The following is a 14,545-nucleotide window of genomic DNA, read 5'->3' on the forward strand; positions in this document are numbered from 1 at the left end:
AAACCTGTCAGAGAGACATTTTGTGACTAGAAAAAGTAATAAAAAAACACAAAGCAAAGCTTTACTGTGATTGTTGTGCATGTCAGCTTCCTTGTTTATCAAATCCAGCAAATTAGCAGTAAACTACAAAAGCACTTTATTCTCTGCATATGATTTGGCCCCCCTTTGGGCCAATCAGTAGCAAAAAGGCTGTGTGGCTCTGACCTACAATTTTAGCATACTTTTATTTTATTATTTAAAAACACAAAACTGTGCTGTCAAAGTAACTGTAGAAAAACACAGATGTTCAAGTTTGATCGATGGAATTTAGTTTCAGGTTTTAAAGATGACAGAATCATGACTTTACCTTGTTGGTAAGTAAGTTGAAAAATGTATTAAATTACAGTTGAAATCAGATATTAGCAGACACTGTACAGTCTATGTTAAAGCAAGGATCCTTGCTAAACAAAACTGTCATTGTTCTGATCTTAGTTTCGTTCTTTGGGCCGTCTGAGACGTTTGAACTGTGACTGTTTGTCTAGTTATGTTTAACATATCTGGTATTAATTAAAGAAGATAAAATTGCGTTAGACCTTCTGAATTTATTTGTGTGAAACCAGCTGACAAACTTGAATTTAGTTAATGTCAGGAGAAAAAATGTTGAAATAAAAAAATTAACAGCACTTGATGAAAAGCAAATTTTAGTTGTAAAGTACCTTGATTTCTTTATGTTGAGTGAAAAATGTAATAATGTGTTAACATAATACATGAATGTTCTGTCAAAGTAACGCAAAAAGGACAGTTAGTTCAGCTAAGTTCGCTTTAGTCCACCTCAGGTGATTTCAAGCACTTGAATTTTAAAAAGGTAATTAAATCAGATTACTTTACGTTTATTCTTATTTTATTTTCTTGAACTTAATTTTGACTAGTCAAAATTACAATTTTAGATATCTGAATTAAGAATTGCATGGAAGCCCCTTTGTGCTGTCCAAACAGTTGCCTGCAGAATTTTGTTTCCTGCACAAAATTGTCAGTAAATACCACAAATTAGAAAGAACTAAGCAATGTTGAATATGCAGAGAACGCAAAACTTCATAAACTATAAGACTGCTTCTGAAATCTGCAAAGAATTTTGCACTTTGCATTTATGTATTATTGCATTTATGTGTTATTACTGATGAAGACGAACCACTCGGGTCAACTCTATAGAGATGGAATTAAATATTACTTGAGATTTTAATTAGCTTTTTTACCTACTGTGTTGACACTGTCGAGGCCAAACATCATCAGGATAGAGCAGAGAATGTGATGCACACTTTATTTGGATATGAACAAAATAGTAGTTTATTTGAATGAACCATCTTTCAAAATGTTTTTATGCAATAAATGTTTTTACTGGGAGGAAAGTTTTGGTGAGAATAAATTCACATATGAGGAAATATGGACTTGATTTCTTTTTTTGACACTCATCAGAGCTTTTGAAAGCTGGTTGTGCCTGGACAACAGAAAAGTGAGAGAGTTATGGAAGTAAATATGTGCCATCAGAATTTGAATAAAAAATGCATCCGAATTCAATTTTTAAAAAAATTCAGTGTCATTATTTGTACATGTTTGCAATTTTCATATGTTAAAAAAATTCACATTCCTATTTCAAAGATAAAATTTTCAATATATATTTTTTCAGTGTTAAAAAAAATTCAGCATATAAAAAAATTCAACTTTTAAAAATTCAAATGCAATATTTTCAGTGTCCTAAAAATTCAACTTGCTCAAATTCGCCGTCTCAAATTCAGCGTCTAAAAATTCGCTGTACAAAAATGGCAAGGTTACTTCAGGTCACAGACATTAGCAATCGTTGTCAGATTTCAACACCCAGCCAATCACATGACGCAGGTGTCATAGTGAAGAAATACCAGCATCACCGAGGCTAGCGACCATGGAGGCGAATGCAAACCCAACCCCAACGGTGAGTCTATGCTTTCATATTTCTATGGTATATTTTATTTTGCGCATGAGGTTTGATACATTATCTTAAAACTTGATTTAAAACACGGGTTTGGGCCGTTGTTAATCTTACACCATGTAATGCTAGCATATTAGTTCTCGCTACCTCCTAGAGACCCCAGTCCCTCCCCCCTTCTCCTTCTCTTGGATGTCCCACACCCAATGTTCCTGTGTTTTATTTCAAAAAGAAATACCACTTGCGCCAAGTCTAGAATCTTTTAAGATAACTGATGGATGGCGACTTTCCGGGTTTTGTTTGTATGCTGTCTTAGGTGAGACCGAGACAGGCAGTCTTAGTAAAGTCGTAATTTTCCGGGAGATGCTACCGCTAACCGCAGTGAAGTTAGTTTCAAGTTGGATATTCGATATTCGAGCTCCGGGGAGTAAGCGGCGTTTAGCTCAAGGTTGATCCGATTTATGAACGCTACTGTCGGCCAGCGGTTCTCCACCGCTCCCGGCCGCAGCGCCCGAAGGTTGACTTAGGGACTGTCAACAAATTACCGAACCAAACATTCCTGTCAAAGAAACGTTAATGCCTTGAATTGTAACCAACGAACTAATTGTCAGTGCTAATTCAGGCTTTTACATGAGCCAAAATAGCATCTATAAAATTTTAAATTCAATATTTTCAATAATTTTAATATTAAATATGTTTTCTTCAATAGCTTCCAGGTCATGTGACCTAATGACTCAGAATCACTTTGAAATAATTATACTAGTCTCTTTAGATGAGGCACATTTGTTTTCCATTTTTAGCCATTTTCCATTTTTTATTAATTTTTTTCGTCAAAATTTAGGGTTTTTCTTCAATATCTTCCAGGTCATGGGACCTATTGATTCAAAATCACTTTGAAATTGTTTTACTAGTCTCTATAGATGAGGCACAGTCATTTTTTTTTCCATTTTAAATAATTTTCCATTTTTTAGGAATTTTTTTCACCAAAATTGAGGGTTTTTATTCAATAGCTTCCAGGTCATGTCACCTAATGACTCAAAATCACTTTGAAATAATTCTACCAGTCTGTATAGATGAGGCACAGTCATTTATATTCGATTTGAGTCCTTTTTATAATTTGTAGGTATTTTTATATTGGCTTCTAGGTCATCAATCAATCAATCAATCAAATTTTATTTGAACAGCACATTTCAGCACCAAGGCATTTCAAAGTGCTTTACATAATAAAAATATGAAAACACAGAGTCATGCAACAATCAAAGAAATTAAGTTAAGAACTGTCATTAAATTCGTAATTGATTACGTTTCAAATACAGCTCTAAACAGGTGGGTTTTTAGTCGAGATTTAAAGGCACTCAGTGTTTCAGCTGTTTTACAGTTTTCTGTACGTTTGTTCCAAATTTGTGGTGCATGGAAGCTGAATGCTGCTTCTCCTTGTTTGGTTCTGGTTCTGGATGCAGAGCAGACCAGAACCAGAACCAGAAGACCTGAGGGGTCTGGAAGGTTGATGCAACAGCAGATCTGTAATGTATTGAGGTACTAAACCGTTCAGTAATTTATAAACTAACAACAGTATTTTTCTATTCTAGTCTATGAGCTACAGGGAGTCAGTGTAGGGACTTTAAAACTGGTGTTATGTGCTCTATCTTCCTGGTTTTAGTGAGAACCCGAGCAGGAGTTCTCACTAAACTTTCACCCAATTACTCGAAATCAGTGTAAAATTGTTTTAGTAGACTGGAACAATGAGGTACGCTCATTTTTAATTCATTTTGACCCATTTTATTATTTTTTAGGCAATTTTGTATTTAAAAAATATATTTCCTATTTTCTCTTCACCTCCATAGGCTGCCACCTTATCGTGATGAAAGGGTTTGAGTGCTGAAGTGACTCTAGGAGTTATGCTGTCAGGGGTTTCATACCCCTTGTAGGGTCACCCAATGCTAGAGGTGATGAACCAGACAAAGAGCAGCCCAAGACCCTTTATGAAGAGCACAGTTAATGGATACAGTGTCCCCTCACCTGGACGCAGGTCACCAGGGCACCACCCTGGAGCCGGGCCTGGAGTTGGTGCTCCGTGGCAGCATCTGGTGCCAAAACACATGGAGTCTGGCCAGGCTCAGCCCACAGTGGGTTCACCTTCCCAAGGGCTCACCAACTGTGGGCCAAAAGGGCTGGGTGCAATGTGGGATGTTAGAAGGCCGAGGGAGGGGACCTTGGCCATCTGACCCTGGGTGATAAGACTTTTTATCAGTGGGCATCACCTCTCTGGTGGGAGCCTGAGCTGGTGTGTGAGGTTGAGAGGTTCTAACTAGAAATAGTCTCATCTCATCATGACCCGAGATGAGAGCCATGCGCTAATTAATGGAACATTAATAAACAATCTGATATGTAGTGAGAAAATGTAATGTTTCAGTTGTTGGTCGTGTTTCTATGACTTTGTATGTTTGTGTTTTTATGGTGTAAAGCTCTTTGAAATGCCTTGTTGTTGAAATGTGATATATAAATAAAATTTGATTAGATTTTTGGATTTGGGTGTTTTCTGTCCGAGGCCACGTTCTGCACAACCGGGGTTCTGAAGGGATCCATTTTGGTGGCCTTGGGATCACACCTCTGCTTTTGGCAGATGATGTGGCCCTATACTGGCTTCATCAGGTCATGATCTACAGCTTTACTGGAGCAGGATGCAGATGAGTGTGAAGCGGCCGGGAGGAGGATCAGTACCTCCAGATCCAAGGCCATGGTCTTGAGCTGGAAAAGGGTAGAGCGCCTTATTTGGGTCAGGGAAGATTGTCCTGACCCAAGTGGAGGAGTTTAAGCATCTTAGGATCTTGTTCACTGTTGGAGTTCATTCATTTCTGTCTCTGTTCACCACCCATGTCCGTTAACCAGTTTCAGGACCCGACCAGAACCACTCATCGTAAATGACCTTGAGAAATAATCAGATTTGGTAATATATAAAAACAAGCTTTAATGCTAAAAGATGATCAAATTCCACAAGCCATACTTATCATCCAAATGGAACATCATGCTTCTTATGTTACATTCACCGTCCAGCGTTGGGCTAAGTGAGGCAAAGATTGTAGCAAGTTTAGCTTTTTATTCATCTCTGCAGTCTGTACCCTCCCTAAACGGTACTGTTGTCAGGATCCGTGTTTTTGTGTGTTTATTTTTGAGTTTTCTGTGTTCCGTCCTGTTTCCCTGTGAGTCTCTGTCCTGTCCTCCCCGTTGATTGCTCCCCAGGTGTGTCTCATTCCCTTAATTACCCCGTGTGTATTTAAACCCACCTGTTGTCTGTGTTCCTTGTCGGATCCTCGTCGTATGTCTAGGTTTGTCTAAGTTGTCGTCTATTCGCGCCAGTTGAACTGCTAAGTCCTGGTTTGCGTTAGCTCTCGTCTCCAAGTCCTGTTGTCAGTTGCTACCGGTATTTGGCTGTGTGCCTGTCTCTGCCGTGCTGCCTGTGTTGGACTGTTTTTGAGCCTTCATTAAATCTTCTTCATCACCATAACCTGGGTCTCAGCGTCTCTCCTCACCATCAACCATACCATTTCCTGACAGAAGGATCCGACCACGACCGGTGAGGCTCGCAGTTTATCATCATGGACCCAGTAACCACTACAACTCCACCGCTCTTCCCATTTCTCAAATCAAAGGACATTCACAACATCGAGTTCGAGGAGGATTTCTGTTATCTGTTCAATCTGTTTCACAATGACCCGTTTATGCTGGATTTGGTTCACGAGCTCCACGAAGAGTTTCTCGCCAAGAAAGTATTCACCATACCTGTTCCCGTTCCGTCCCTCCGCACCACCCCTCCGTTGCCTCCAGCCGCCACCTCCGTCTGCCCGTCTCCAGCCGCCACCTCCGTCTGCCCGTCTCCAGCCGCCACCTCCGTCTGCCCGTCTCCAGCCGCCACCTCCGTCTGCCCGTCTCCAGCCGCCACCTCCGTCTGCCCGTCTCCATCCGCCACCTCCGTCTGCCCGTCTCCATCCACAACAGTTCCCATGGTGATGGGGTTTCAAGGAGCCAGGTTGTCCCCGGGACGTCAGGCGGCACGGTTAGTGGCGTGGCCCGCCCCCCAGCCCGAGCTTCCCGAGTCTGCTGCCGGAGCGCAGCCCCCCGAGCTTCCCGAGTCTGCTGCCGGAGCGCAGCCCCCCGAGCTCCCCGAGTCTGCTGCCGGAGCGCAGCCCCCCGAGCTCCCCGAGTCTGCTGCCGGAGCGCAGCCGCCCGAGCTCCCCGAGTCTGCTGCCGGAGCGCAGCCGCCCGAGCTCCCCGAGTCTGCTGCCGGAGCGCAGCCGCCCGAGCTCCCCGAGTCTGCTGCCGGAGCGCAGCCGCCCGAGCTAGAGCTCCCCGAGTCTGCTGCCGGAGCGCAGCCTTCCCCCGAGCCAGAGCTCACCGAGCCTGCTGCCGGAGCGCAGCCTTCCCCCGAGCCAGAGCTCCCCGAGCCTGCTGCCGGAGCGCAGCCTTCCCCCAAGCCAGAGCTCCCCGAGCCCGCTCCGCCCGAGTTTCCTGAGTCTGCTCCGCCCGAGTTTCCTGAGTCTGCTCCGCCCGAGTTTCCTGAGTCTGCTCCGCCCGAGTTTCCTGAGTCTGCTCCGCCCGAGTTTCCTGAGTCTGCTCCGCCCGAGTTTCCTGAGTCTGCTCCGCCCGAGTTTCCTGAGTCTGCTCCGCCCGAGTTTCCAGCCGGCCTTCCTGCCGGCCCGGCGGACCCGCCTCCACGTCTCGGCTTTCTGCGCCGGAGACGCCGCCCGCCGGACCCGCCTCCACGTCTCGGCTTTCTGCGCCGGAGACGCCGCCCGCCGGACCCGCCTCCACGTCTCGGCTTACTGCGCCGGAGACGCCGCCCGCCGGACCCGCCTCCGGGACTCCGGTTTCTGCGCCGGAGACGCCGCCCGCCGGACCCGCCTCCGGGACTCCGGTTTCTGCGCCGGAGACGCCGCCCGCCGGACCCGTCTCCTCGCTTCCTGCGCCGGCGGAGGAGACCGCCGGACCCGTCCCCTCGCTTCCTGCGCCGGCGGAGGAGACCGCCGGACCCGTCTCCTCGCTTCCTGCGCCGGCGGAAGAGACCGCCGGACCCGTCTCCTCGCTTCCTGCGCCGGCAACGTCCGCCGGATTAGCCTCCTGGTTCTCCGCCCACTCTGATGGGTAGTTTTTTGTTTTGGACTGTCTTTCTATGGACTCTTGCCCTCCTTCCGTCGCCCCTCCGCCCACCCTGTTGGGTTGTTTTGTGTTTTTGGATTTTTCTGTTTTTTGTGGGCGTCTGGTATCCGCCCTTGAGGGAGGGGTACTGTCAGGATCCGTGTTTTTGTGTGTTTATTTTTGAGTTTTCTGTGTTCCGTCCTGTTTCCCTGTGAGTCTCTGTCCTGTCCTCCCCGTTGATTGCTCCCCAGGTGTGTCTCATTCCCTTAATTACCCCGTGTGTATTTAAACCCACCTGTTGTCTGTGTTCCTTGTCGGATCCTCGTCGTATGTCTAGGTTTGTCTAAGTTGTCGTCTATTCGCGCCAGTTGAACTGCTAAGTCCTGGTTTGCGTTAGCTCTCGTCTCCAAGTCCTGTTGTCAGTTGCTACCGGTATTTGGCTGTGTGCCTGTCTCTGCCGTGCTGCCTGTGTTGGACTGTTTTTGAGCCTTCATTAAATCTTCTTCATCACCATAACCTGGGTCTCAGCGTCTCTCCTCACCATCAACCATACCATTTCCTGACAACTGTAATCAGTTTCAGTCTGTTTACATGTCAGCAGTCACATATAAACATGGTTATGTATGCTGCAGCGTGTTAAGAGGCTAAAAGAGATGGAGGAAAATACAGAATCCATAAGAATGAGGGCAAAATGGACAGGAGATCAATAGAAGGATTGGTGCAGTAAAGTGGGCGCTGTACCAGTCTGTCGTGGTGAAGAGACAGCTGGATCAAAAAGCAAAGTTCTTGATTTGCCAGTCGATCTACGTCCCTACCTTCATCTATGGCATAGGCTTAAAGGTCTTGACTGAAAGAACAAAATCACAAACTAACGGCCAAAATTAGTTTTTTCCATAAGGTGTCTGGGCTCTCCCTTAGTGATAGGATGAGAAGCTCAGTCATCCAGGAGGGACTGAGAGTAGAGCTGCTGATTTTTCACTTTGAGAGGAGCCAGCTGAGGTGGGTCAGGCATCAGATTAGGATGCTTCCTTGACGCCTCCCTAGTGAGGTCTTCTGGGCACGTCCCACCACGAGGAGGCCCACAGGAAGACCCAGGACACGCTGGAGGGACGATGTTTCTCGGCTGGCCTGGGAACGCCTTGGGGTTCCCCTGGAGGAGCTGGAACAAGTGGCTGGGGAGGGAAGTCTGGGCCTCTGCTGACCCCGCAACCCGACTGCAGACAAGGGGAAGATGATTGATTGATTGATTGATTGATTTTTCTTCAATAGCTTATGGGTCATAAGACCCATAAGTTAATCAAAATCAATGTGAAATTATTCTACTAGACTGGATAGGTGGGGTACACTCATTTTTATTCCATTTAGCCCTTTTTATTCCTTGTCAGTGGGTCACATGAAATTTAAGCTATTAAACACCAATCTTTTTTTTTTAAATTAGTAAATTTAAATGATGTAAAACATTGATAAAGATCTAAAATGGGGAAAAATGTGGGTGCCTCATCTCTAATGATTTGTAAAACAATTTCAAAGTGGTTTTGAATCAATAGGACACGTCTTGGAAGCTATTGCAAAAACATACTAAATTTTGACAAATAAAATTGCTAAAAATAAAAAAAAAAATTTAAATATGAAACAAATGACTGTGCCTCATCTATACAGGATACTAGAACAATTTCACACTGATTCTGGGTCAATAGGTCACAAGACCTTGAAGCTATTGAATAAAAATACTAAATATTGACAAAACAAATTGCTAAAAGATAAAAAAAAATATGTTAAAATGGAAAACAAATGTGCCTCATCTAAAGAGACTAGTATAATTATTTCAAAGTGATTCTGAGTCATTAGGTCACATGACCTGGAAGCTATTGAAGAAACCATTATATTATTTAATATTAAAATTATTGAAAATATTGAATTTAAAATTTTATAGATGCTATTTTGGCTCATGTAAAAGCCTGAATTAGCACTGACAATTAGTTCGTTGGTTACAATTCAAGGCATTAACGTTTCTTTGACAGGAATGTTTGGTTCGGTAATTTGTTGACAGTCCCTAAGTCAACCTTCGGGCGCTGCGGCCGGGAGCGGTGGAGAACCGCTGGCCGACAGTAGCGTTCATAAATCGGATCAACCTTGAGCTAAACGCCGCTTACTCCCCGGAGCTCGAATATCGAATATCCAACTTGAAACTAACTTCACTGCGGTCATTAGCGGTAGCATCTCCCGGAAAATTACGACTTTACTAAGACTGCCTGTCTCGGTCTCACCTAAGACAGCATACAAACAAAACCCGGAAAGTCGCCATCCATCAGTTATCTTAAAAGATTCTAGACTTGGCGCAAGTGGTATTTCTTTTTGAAATAAAACACGGGAACATTGGGTGTGGGACATCCAAGAGAAGGAGAAGGGGGGAGGGACTGGGGTCTCTAGGAGGTAGCGAGAACTAATATGCTAGCATTACATGGTGTAAGATTAACAACGGCCCAAACCCGTGTTTTAAATCAAGTTTTAAGATAATGTATCAAACCTCATGCGCAAAATAAAATATACCATAGAAATATGAAAGCATAGACTCACCGTTGGGGTTGGGTTTGCATTCGCCTCCATGGTCGCTAGCCTCGGTGATGCTGGTATTTCTTCACTATGACACCTGCGTCATGTGATTGGCTGGGTGTTGAAATCTGACAACGATTGCTAATGTCTGTGACCTGAAGTAACCTTGCCATTTTTGTACAGCGAATTTTTAGACGCTGAATTTGAGACGGCGAATTTGAGCAAGTTGAATTTTTAGGACACTGAAAATATTGCATTTGAATTTTTAAAAGTTGAATTTTTTTATATGCTGAATTTTTTTTAACACTGAAAAAATATATATTGAAAATTTTATCTTTGAAATAGGAATGTGAATTTTTTTAACATATGAAAATTGCAAACATGTACAAATAATGACACTGAATTTTTTTAAAAATTGAATTCGGATGCATTTTTTATTCAAATTCTGATGGCACATATTTACTTCCATATGGGTGTGTCACCTTTCACTATGGACTACTCGTTCTTAAGTATTCCAGGTGGAACACAGCAGAGAAAATACAACAGAATGGAGGATGTAGAGAAGGTTTTTGCAATAGTATAGTCAAAGTCCAGACTTCAACCTGTTAATAAGCTGTGGTGGGACACTTAGTGCAGGAACTAATGCTGGCAAACCTCAAGAAAAAGGCGTGATGTTCTGAAGAAGAGAGTTCTACAATGACGCTAAACTGTCATGTTTCTTCTGGCTACTAAATATTGTTACCCACACAACTTTTTCAACATTGCTTTGATAATGTTAGGTGCAAAGACCTTGAGAGAAAAAAACATGGATCTGAATGTGAAGCTACTTGCTCAGGACCTCTGTAAAAAAGTTTCTTATATTGGATTTAAAATATAACACAATGTCGTTTTGTTTTTAAATTGATCAAACTTGTTTACTTTTAGTTCTTTAGTAACACAGTTACTTTATAGACATGTGTTTGATGACAGACACATGCAATAAAGAATTGCATCTTAGTCCCTTGAGAAGAAATTGCTTCAGTATTTTTTGATTATTTTTCTGTGTATGACCAAAATGGCTTGCAGAAAATGTCCTTCATATGATAAAAAAAAGCCTACAAAGCAAAAAGATATGCATCACCAAGGCAATATTGAGAAGTATATATTTCTCTGACTTCACAGATAATTTACTGTGTTGCTAGAAAAAAAGGCACAGAGACAGATAAGGAGAAAAGATATCCATTCCATTCCAGTAAGTCACATAAAAATACGGCATTCTGCCTTCCTAAACTACGCAGTGTGTGGCATATTGTGTTTCTAGTTCTTTCTGTTTCATCTTTTTTAATCAATTCTGATGATCAATAACATGGCCTTTTTTAATTGAACATCATGTTTCTGTGGAAACAACATATCAATGTAATAAATAAGGAAGAGAAAAGGAGAAAAAAGAGATATATGGCCGGTTCTCTTTAATGCTAATGAATTAGAGTAAGCTGTAATACAGCAAAGCGTAATTAAGCGATATGGGCCACGCATCGACGTGTTAGGGCATATTAGATGTGCTACTTAATGCGACCAGGCAAATCCAAGTGCCATATTGATCAGCCCTTTAATGTTCTCAGACTCGGCCTCAACCCTCCACCTCCATTTCATTCTCCAGTCATTACAGTCAGGCCACTCAGATTTAGTGTGGCCGCAGGCAATATGACACACTCAGAGATGGCAAAATGGAAAAAGAAAAAGGCCTAAAAACTCTGATGTGCAGCATTTTGTCACCTTCATCTTTTTCCTCCCAGCGTAGAATCAATAAGTGCTGCTAGCTGCTAAAAGCTAAATATACATGTCTGATACTGGCAAAAGAGCATTTCCTTCCAGCCATGTCCAATCAAACCAATCCCCTAAAGAAGCCGTGCCAGTAGACACATTGGAGCCCTTAATAGATAAGTATTGATAAGTCTGTGATTTGGGAAACTGGAGGGCACTGAAGGGAGTGTTGGAGAATAAAGAGCAGGAGGAAAGAGACAAGAAGGGAAAGCTATTGATTAGCATTCGGATTCAGAAGGCTCAACTACAGTGACTTCTTGGCCCTACACTAAACAATATGATGGAAGATCAATGAGCTTTGCAGGAGTGAGCTGCTTCAAAGGAACAAGTGTTGTGGGGTGGGATGGAGGTCGGTACATGTGCACGCCAGGGTCATCGCTTACACATTAATGAGAGCACAGAGTCCTGAGTCACAATGCTTTACACATTAATTACAGTGGAGCTCCTCATCTAAATACATAATAGAATATGGAAAGGGCCATCGGAGCACAGTTTGAGAAACCCAAAAGGAAATATTATCCTGGAATATACAGCTGTTTGCTGCAAAGAATTGTTAGCAGAAAAACAAGAAAAAAAGGTCAAGAAGACTGAGGTACAACTGATGTCTATCAAGAGAACCTGATTAAGCTCATCTTTCTCCCTCTCTCTCTCTCTCTCACACACACACACACACGCATAAAAATAATCTTAAAGGGTAAATTTCATCCAAACACATGTTCATCTTTATTACTACAAGTAGAGCTCTACTTTGATGCCAGGTACAAACCTGACTGAATAAAGTCAAACAAGCAGTTAGGAAGCATCCAGATAACAGTAAAAATCTAAGTCAAGACATTCAAGTCCCAAGTTGTGTCCGAATCGTAGGCTTTCAGTTTAACAAGTCATTTGACTGTAACACAGGGGTGAAAGTAGTTTTAATTTCTTGGGGGTACAGAAACTATGACAAAACATTTCTGTGCTGATTAATTTTTTTGTGAAGTGATAAAAGCTGGTAGCTCTTGAATTGCTACAAAATAAAGCTGTATGTCCCTCAGTCCACTGTCTGCAATGTCAACACGTTGAGATGCCATGAGACCTAAATTCTGAACTTCATGGAGTTCATCCCAGTTTTCCATGTCTGGCATATAACCATTCATTTTAGCTTTTAAACTGGTTCTATTGATCCTGTGTCCAGACAGAGGGATAATCAGTAGCCCAGCATCATGACCTGTTTGTTCTGAAGATCCTGCAGCTTCCACTTCTCTTCCTAACATGGCTCCTCCTCACCCTGACTCTCACCCTGACAGGAGGAACCACAGAGCTCTGTTAGATTAAAGCTCATCTTCTGAAGTTGGGATATTTTTCCTCCAACAGGTTCCAGAGGAATCACCTCAAACCAGATGTTGGACTGGATTTTATTTCACTGTCATTTGTGAATGTTAGAGCCTCATTTTCAACAGTGGAGCTATAAAGGTTGGAAAAGGTTATTATTAAATCTCATCAACATCAATATTTCCACTAAATAAGAAGCAAAAAAAATTGTTTGATGGAGGAAAAACCTCTCAGACTCAGCTCAAGGCGAGATGCCAGAGAGCAATAAAACTTTTTTTAATTAGACAATTAATTTAATTTCACATAATTATCATGGTAGAAGTCATTTTGTTTGTTAAATACTTAATGAAACATATTTACCCTGTTTGATGTTAGTTGTAAATGACGCATACTCACAAAGAACGAGGTAATTAGTCCAAGTTTGTCGTTTATTGAACGTTCAGAAATTACAGCAGCTGTGATGCACCAAGACAAAGGTAAACAAAGGTAAAACAACCTGAACAGGTGATCAACTCTGAACCACTCGCACCTTTTTACTCTCCCTCTCTCCCTGTCATTTAAGCACACCCGTTGTCATGGCAACCTCCTGCGCTCCCCAAGCCGACCAGAGATTACGTTAAAACCATAACATTCAGTACGATATCAGGTTTTCAGGCTTGATATTTATTTTGCGATCATTATTAAGCCTCCCTGAACACAGCGGTGGTTCATTAGTTAATTTTAAACTCCTGCTCTGCTCGTTATTTTGGTAATGGAACCGAAACGCACAGAATTGCGCAACACCTTGTTGAAACAATCAGCATTGAGATTATTATTGTTGTTGGGTCATTAATTTGAACACGTTTTGTTGATTTTTGTTGTTGTTCTTTAATAAAGTTACAAACCTTTTGATAAGGAGCCAGAGGAGGACGTGCTGGTCTCAGTGTCATGGCGGCGTTCAGTTTGTCACCTAAAGCCGAGATCAACTCAAAACCTTCCGCGATCGACATATTGCACCGCTGCTCTAGCAAAAGCACGAACAGTTCAGAAACAATATGAAATGAGAAAAAAGTTATTTATTAACTGATTAAGTCGTGTTTTAGATTGTTCTTGAAAAACTAATCAGTCACGGCTAATTAGTGGGTGAACTCACAGCTGCACAGTGAACCCGTTGATTTTTTCCAGCAGACAGCCGCTCCCCTCTCTTGCAGGTACTGCGTACCCCCGCTAAATCTTTTAGGGGTACGCAGTACCCTACCATATCCCTTTACTTTCACCCCTGCTGTAACAGTACAGTTATAAATTAGACATTTAAGTATTTTACTCTGGGTACACTAATTCTGACTGGCTGTTGGGATCTGGGGTTGGGGTTTTCTGTTTTTGATTTGGTTCATTCTTTTTCCACCAGAGGGAGCGGAGAGGCTGAGTCTACCTTGGGGCGTTGTCCATGGTACTTGGATCCAGCACACCTGTTGCCCATCTCATCAGCTGAGGAGGAGTATATTAGTGGGGAGCTGCTAACTTCATGTGCCAGACTGTTAGCCAGTAATGGTACTTCAGGCCTCAGCCCTTTTTTCTTGTGCTTACCTCGTTGTGAAACCCCTAGTGATTCTTTGTGTGCCTCCTCTCCAGGTGAACCTTTGTGAAGCTGTGGATGATTCTCAGTGGCGCAACTACACATTATTCAGGTGGATGCGAAAACATAAATCGGCGCCCCCCCCTCCCCCAGGGAAGGAACGTCCCCCCCCCCCCCCCAGGCGATGATACGTGAAGTGTAAAACTCGCTACATTTACCTCGTTATGTGCGAGAGGTGAAGGAGCGTGAGG

General features: G+C 42.8%; 1 long non-coding RNA gene across 1 annotated transcript; it reads left to right on the forward strand.

Moving 5' to 3' along the window:
* Positions 1 to 1,508: 1,508 nt before the first annotated feature.
* LOC148156650 (uncharacterized) lies at positions 1,509 to 4,339 on the forward strand. Its single transcript, XR_015764406.1, has 2 exons — positions 1,509 to 1,945; positions 3,784 to 4,339. It is a non-coding gene; the product is annotated as an uncharacterized LOC148156650 (long non-coding RNA).
* The last annotated feature ends 10,206 nt before the right edge of the window (positions 4,340 to 14,545 follow it).

Source organism: Poecilia mexicana, unplaced genomic scaffold (assembly GCF_051168715.1).
Source record: "Poecilia mexicana isolate PSO_F unplaced genomic scaffold, ASM5116871v1 scaffold_10, whole genome shotgun sequence".
Taxonomy (NCBI): Eukaryota; Metazoa; Chordata; class Actinopteri; order Cyprinodontiformes; family Poeciliidae; genus Poecilia; species Poecilia mexicana.